This window comes from Electrophorus electricus, chromosome 12 (assembly GCF_013358815.1).
Source record: "Electrophorus electricus isolate fEleEle1 chromosome 12, fEleEle1.pri, whole genome shotgun sequence".
NCBI lineage: Eukaryota > Metazoa > Chordata > Actinopteri > Gymnotiformes > Gymnotidae > Electrophorus > Electrophorus electricus.
In genome coordinates this window covers 9,895,924-9,902,988 of record NC_049546.1, presented here as the reverse complement: position 1 = coordinate 9,902,988, position 7,065 = coordinate 9,895,924, and the positions used below count along the sequence as shown (strand labels likewise).

At 36.8% G+C, this 7,065-nt stretch overlaps 1 pseudogene; it reads left to right on the top strand.

The window, feature by feature from the left end:
• Positions 1–685: 685 nt before the first annotated feature.
• On the top strand, positions 686–5,111 carry LOC118242293 (annotated as a pseudogene).
• The last annotated feature ends 1,954 nt before the right edge of the window (positions 5,112–7,065 follow it).

Sequence of the window (7,065 nt, the reverse complement as noted above, 5' to 3'; positions counted from 1 at the left end):
ATCACTTCAGTAGTGTTTATAATGCAGCTGGAATTAAATTTAACCTAACACAGCTGAATTTGCATCATGAATTTACATGACGTTTAGCACAAGAAGTAACAGAAATAAATCACTCGTCCTATGGTGTCTTGCTTTATATATCTCCCTATTGTGTAATCTTAGGTCAGCGATTGTGTAATCTTATGTCAGACAGTGATGCAATAGACCTTCCTGGGTATGATCATCATGATCTGATGCAATATGATGCAATATTTCTCAGTATTTTGAAATATTAAAAGTTTTCATTTTATAGCTGGACCTAATACAATGTCTCTTATGGATTACATGGAGCTATTGTTAAAACGAGAGCCAATAACAATTTTTTATGGTTATATCCACGTTTAGGACGTTGAAATCATTAAGAATTGAACCTTATTAACTGAGAAGCATTTTTGTTGTTGTCCATGCTTGTGTTTGACATTGGTATAGACAAGCAAAGCAAAGGAGGGTGGTTAGTAATTAATCCGAACCCAAATCTAGATTTGAAAATTATAACACATGGCTTGGTCTTCTGTAATTTGTTCTCTAACATGTTCTCTTCTCTCTTTTTTTGAAGGAAGTGTACTATTGGATGTTGTACACACACACTGCTCCTTTCTCTGTGATCACTTTCTGTTTTTTTCACAGTGTACTCTCAGACACCATCATGGGTTAGTTTTCTCTTCAATAAATTATTTTACTACATTCTTAATAGTTCAAACTTGGTTTATGAGACTTTTTCCCACCTTTGCATTTAGTAGATGCTGGATTGCAATGATTCTTTAGCAACACACATGATTCTTTTTCTTGTTGCTCTGTTCTGATTCTGTAGCAACACAGGTGATCCTTTTCATGTCAGTCATCACTTGTGTTTTTGGAGACATCATGAACATTGACATGACTGGGGCGTCCGTGCAAATAGCTCTCCAGGACAGACTGAAGGTGACAGCAACTTTTCTGCTACTTATGAATGTAAGTTAAAATATTATTAAAAAGTACAAAACAATGCCCAATCCTTCCTTAAGGGTTGGCAGCTTCCTACAAACTGGCTGACAATGATCTGAAAAGGATGGACAAGTAAAAGAGCATCATCACCAAAGTTGGGAGAGCCAAGCAGATGGACCCGGCCGTGCAGGCATCATATCCAGAGAGTCGAGGGCTGGAGCAGTGCTTGTGAATGGCTGGGGTGACTGCAGCAATGCATTTGGACTCATGCAGGTTTTATGAAAACAGTTCAGTAATGCATCTGAAAATGGAAGGGGATGTGGCATAGGTAGATTACTTTAGCCATGCCAGTCAGAATGGCATAAGTATGTGATAATTAATGGGTGTTAAAGAGGACAAGTACCAGTTGAAATTTAATCTGTTGTACCAAGCATTGTACCATTTCAACAGTTCAGACATAGTAGAAATAAATGTGACATAAAATATTCAATCATAAAATACATTGTTAAAAATATAAATAAATACTTGATTTTAAAGATGGATCACCATCTTAAAGGTATTACATTTCATGTGTGCTATAACTTAATAATAAGTAGAAAGTATAATAAGTAGAAATCAAAGAATTGGACTGAAATTGCTTATTGGGATTTATTATCTAAGACTGAGATGTTGGCTGCTTGCTAAATGCTGGTTCCTTTACTTTTGTCTGCATCAGGAGGAATATTAGCCTACAATGCCCGAGTTGGGAATGTCTGCACATATGAGAGGATGGACATCAGGACTACCGGGAATGATGATGCCAATGATGTGGTAGCCAGAGCCAAGTTTTACAAGCCTCATGGCTACTGAGGGGGATTTGTGTATCCTGTGAAACAGTGGTCAACACACATCTGATGCAGAACTAGTGAAACATGGTCAAACCAATTTATACATATATATAATGTACCACTGGTCATATAAACACTTCTATTGCTTTAACTGCTGATGTGCTTGCTTATTTTGTGAACATACATTTGTTCTAATGCATCAAGAATAGTGTGTATTACAGTTACAGTTTTGTCCTTTTCTCTCATTTGCTTGTGCCACATCTTACCCGGTGTTGATCATAAAACAGGTGAAACTTTACTTTATTTGTAAGTAAAATTTACATTTTCCTTAAATGTCAAGTGACATTTTTTCAACTAGAACTGAAATGCAGTTTAAAAATGATACCCCTTGTAATTTGAGTTTGCAACTTGTTTTTTGAATTAATAATTGAATAAATATTGCTGCACCTCCAGATTACTTTGGAAGTACACAATAAGACCATCTAAATGTCTCTAAAATGGTATTCTCAGTTTGGCAGAGAATGATGATTCAGTGAAACAGACTGCTAAACTGTCTCTTGTGAGCATGACAGTTGTTTTAGACTCATGCAGCTTGTTAGTTTCAGTAATTATGTTTATGTCTTCAATCTAAATGGAAGTTGCACAACAGGACTTTGCAGGATTACGTGGATATAATGGTTCAAGTGAAGCCAAAGTAAGGGTATGTAGAGGGAGTTCTGATCTTGCTTCTTAACTCAGAAAGATTTAAGCATAAAACTTAAGTATTGTTACTTTAATAATGATTCAAGTAGAAGTAAAAGTAGCCTGACTAAAAACACTTAACTTATGACCCTTTTAATATATAATAATATTTTACATAAGGCCCCTTATGCTTTCAATATGATGTATCATGTATGTTAAAGAACTTGCTTTCAATATGATGTATCATGTATGTTAAAGAACTTCTGACCTTTATTTTAAGAGTTCTTACTAGTTCTGTACAACAGATTTGTTTATTGTTTAAGGCATGTGTGTTACTTATAAGGTCTTACAGATATTTTGTGTAAGCATGGAAATTCCAGAAGAACATATATTAATGACCAAGGCAGTGAAACTTTGCTGCTGGAGGACTTGAAGTCCTTACCAACCATACAGTAAGAGGTCAGACTGCTATCAAGGTGGCAAAATCAGTCAACAATCTCAAGATGTGTGCATGCAGTGATTATTTGGATGGGCTAGCTGCCTGGGGACTACTGCTGGACAATAAGCCCTGTTTTTCAGTATTTTTCAAGAGCACTTGGAGAGCAGCACACTGCAGACCCAGTGTAAAGTAACTTTTGGAAGAGGACTGGGTAAAGAGGGCACAGTCATCTGTATATTGTAGGTCACAGATGGTGGAGACACTACAGTGAGAGCCTGCATTCGCCTAAGATTAGCAAGCTGCAGTGAGAGCTTGAATTTGCCTGAGCAGGCTGCCATCAAATGAAGTTCAACTTCATCCCTCAGCTGAAGGTTCAGGGACCACAACCTTGTTTACTCTCACCTTCATTGGGAAGTATGGTGATGTTGTTCCACCAGGAAGGATGATTAGTTCCAATGCCATTAACAAACTACTTCAAGTTCAAGTTCAAGTTCAAGTTCAGTTTATTCGTCACATACATAGTCATACACAGTATAACTCGCAGTGAAATGCTGGAGAGTGCACTGTCCAAACTGAGGAAAGGAAACAGGGGTACTTGAGAGTGTTAAGAAATTTGAGTGATTTGAGTGGCAGTCTAGATTTTTTCAGCAGTGACTGTGGTATTGGTCCATTCTATCGAAGTATTTTGCCAAGTCTATACAGGTTCAGTATAATCCTTGTTTTCTTTTCTGTTCTTGTATAATACCCAATATTGAATTACATAATATTAAAATAATTACTTAATGTAACAAAATATAGTTTAATTAATTATAAAATATGGCTTAATTGAGAGGTGTGGTTGAAAAGAAAAACTTACAGGTGGAGTCTTTTATAAAATATGTCCTCCTTTTTTATATTGTGGAAGTAATCAGATATATCAGGCAAACCTGTTCTGTGATCACTCTGCTTTGGTCTTTACAAATACAGACTTGTGTGTGTTTTCATTCATTCTGTCCTTATAGCCATCATATCTGAAGCTTTATGTGCTGCAGCAGAATTTTTTCTTTACATTTACAGTTAAAGAAAGACATTTCCAGATAAACCTATGCAGGAACATAAATGTGTAAATGCAAAAACTATTATTATTTTGTTGGCATGTAGATGATCTTTTGTATGTCAGTCCTAGCTTGCATTTTTGGAGACGTCACAAAGATCAACACAACTACCCATGAGGATAAATTCACTATAAAAAGTGGTGCTACCTAAGATTCAGAGATTAGACTCATGTAGCCTGTTAGTTTCAGTAATTATGTTAATGTAGTCACTCTACATGAAACTTGAACAGCTTGAGTTTGGAGGATTTCATGGCTCAAAAGAAGGCAAATTAAGGGTGCAGAGAGGAAGTTCTGATGATTCATCTTGCTCCTTAACTGAGAAAGATTTACGATGAGTTGTTGTCTCAAGTCAAGTGAAGTCAAATTCAAATAGAACTTTTTACAACAGATGTCACAAAGCAGCTTTAAAAATGTCTGAGTCCAAGCTTCCAGTCAGCAAGCCAAAGGTGACAGTGGCAAGGAAAAACTCCCTAGAGCATGAGGAAGAAACCTTTTTTATAGGAACCAAGACTCAAAGGGGGGGCCACCCTCCTCTGGCTGACAGCGGACACCACAATCTCTCCTCTTATCTCTTCTCTTCTTTATGTGTTTTTGAACTCTGTTGGTTACAGCTAGATTTTATCCAATCCAACAAGCATTTCAAGCATATTTACATAAATGTTTGTACTATTTTCCTCAGGTTAACAAGTGCTACCACGGTGCCTGTAGTGAGGAGCATCTCACACAAGACATTGAGATTCTAATTAATTCCATTAAAAAATTCCCAAGGAGCCCAAGGAACACCAGTTTAAAGGTATTGCCACTTTGTGAGTTGATTGTAAAAATAAGTTAAAAAGAATACAAACAAAGAATACAGTTCTAAGCTTCCTCTTCTTCCTGTGTTCTGCAAACTTCCTGTCCACTGGGATTTATTAGCTAAGAATGGGTTGGCTGTTCACTAAATGCTATTATTTTTTGCTTTTGTCTGCATCAGGAGGAGTACTGACCTACAATGCCCCTGTGGGAGATGTCCTCACATATGAGAGGATGCACATTGGGACCCCCGGAAATTATTATGCCAATGATATGGTAGCCGGAGCCCAGTTTTACAAGTGTCATGGCTATTGAGGGGATTTGTATTTCATCTTTCAGTGTATATCTCACCTAGGAGCAGTTAAATAAACCGCTACAGGGTATTTGTTTATGAATTGGTACTTACTGAGATTTTGCTCATTAAAAATATAATTGTCTGTGTTGTCCATGTTGTTTTCGGATACTTGCTTGCTGAAATTTTTACAGAACAGCTATGAACAGCGATAACCAATAGGCACCTGTTTCCTTTTAGCTGACCTATAACTGACTTTTCAGACTGGCTTTCAGCTATAAATGGTTTTCATCATGATCTGGGCCCCAATGTGCACTGGTACCAAATCTATGAGCAAGTGCAGAAAAGAACCACAGATGTGATGCTTACTCAGTGTTAATAATAATGGCAAAAGCAAGAGCTGGTAAATATAGTTTTGTTGAGATTTTTCAAAAATGATAGGCATGATATCATCGAATGCCCTTTTGTATCATTTCAGTGGACAAGGGTACAAGAATCTTTCTCATTAATGATATTAAAAGTATACTGTACAATGCATTTTAGTGGACCGCTGAGCAACAACAAATGTTAAATGTTTATAAAAAAGATTATCAATCTGACCACTAAATAGAGCTAAATGGCCACTTGTAGTTTTGTGGCAAACAAGCAGGGTTTTTTATTACAATACTTAATTTCATCCCTTGAAGTCTCTGAAGGCATCTCTTGCATGTAGTATGTCTGTGTTCATGAGTTTGCCATAGGAAAGACAGAACAAGAAAGACATTCACAGAGGAAGCTCCTGCCCCCCAGAAGTAGCATTAAGCTACTACCAAAGGCCACCTGCTGGATGTTCTCCATTAATGTTTTGTGAATGCAGGAGACAAGAGTCAAACTTTTTGGTAAATGTACAATCAGAAAACAAAACACTACATTCCAAAAGCTCATCCCAGCTGAGGCAGGCTGGAGAGACTATGAGCATGAGGAATAATTTGCAGTCTCAGGGCTTTTGGGCCTCATGAAAAGATATCACATTGTGCCCGATCACTGCAGCCTATTTTAGGGCCCCTGTCAGCCATAGACCCTTAGAGTCATCCTCCCCTGTGCTTGTCTGGCTCACTGTTGTGCAATTATGGAGTCAACAATTAATCTTAAATTGAATTATGTCTGAAGAATGACAGTGTGTCTGTGATCTAAAACAAAAAAGGTATCACAACAATGACCCAAAGCCAAAATTACATTTACAGCATTTAGCTGATGCCTTTATCCAAAGCAACTTACAATTATGGCTGAGTACAACTTGAGCATTCAAGGGTTAAGGACCATGCTCAAGGGCACAACAGTAGCAACTTGGCAATGGTGGGGTACCCTAAGCACTGAGCTACCACTGCTACCACCAAAAGAAATGACCAAAAAGAAAATGACCATTTTAGAATGGCCAACTCAGAGACCTGGCCTCAATCTTGTGAAAAACATATCTGACAATCTGAAGCAGTCAGTTCAAGTAGAACATCTCAAAAGTAAAACTGAAATGAAAACATGCTGTCTAGAGAGATATTTCCTAATCAATGCAATAGACTGATCAACAGCGTGCTGTCAGTAAATTAGGTTTCACTAGTACACACACTAATTCAGGTCCTAGATTGTTTAAACCTTTTATTCAATATTTTGTTATTAAAGATATTGTGTTATATGTGTTTTGTTTGTTAAATAAGTTTATTTTTGGTCTCACATTTTAGAAAGTATTCATACAGAAATCAAGTTTGTGATTTAAATTTTTTCATATTTGCATAAAAAAATTTAATTCGAAAAAAAATATGTATTTACTTCTTTGTACTATAAAATGTAACCTAATACTGTTATATCATTTTGATACAAAATTCTTTGTCCTAGTAAAGTGATACCGGCTCTACGCAACAATATTGCTTTCTCCCACCAGAGAGCGATGATCAGTCACTTCTCTTAAGCACGAGAGCTTACTTGAAGTAAAAGAGTCCAATT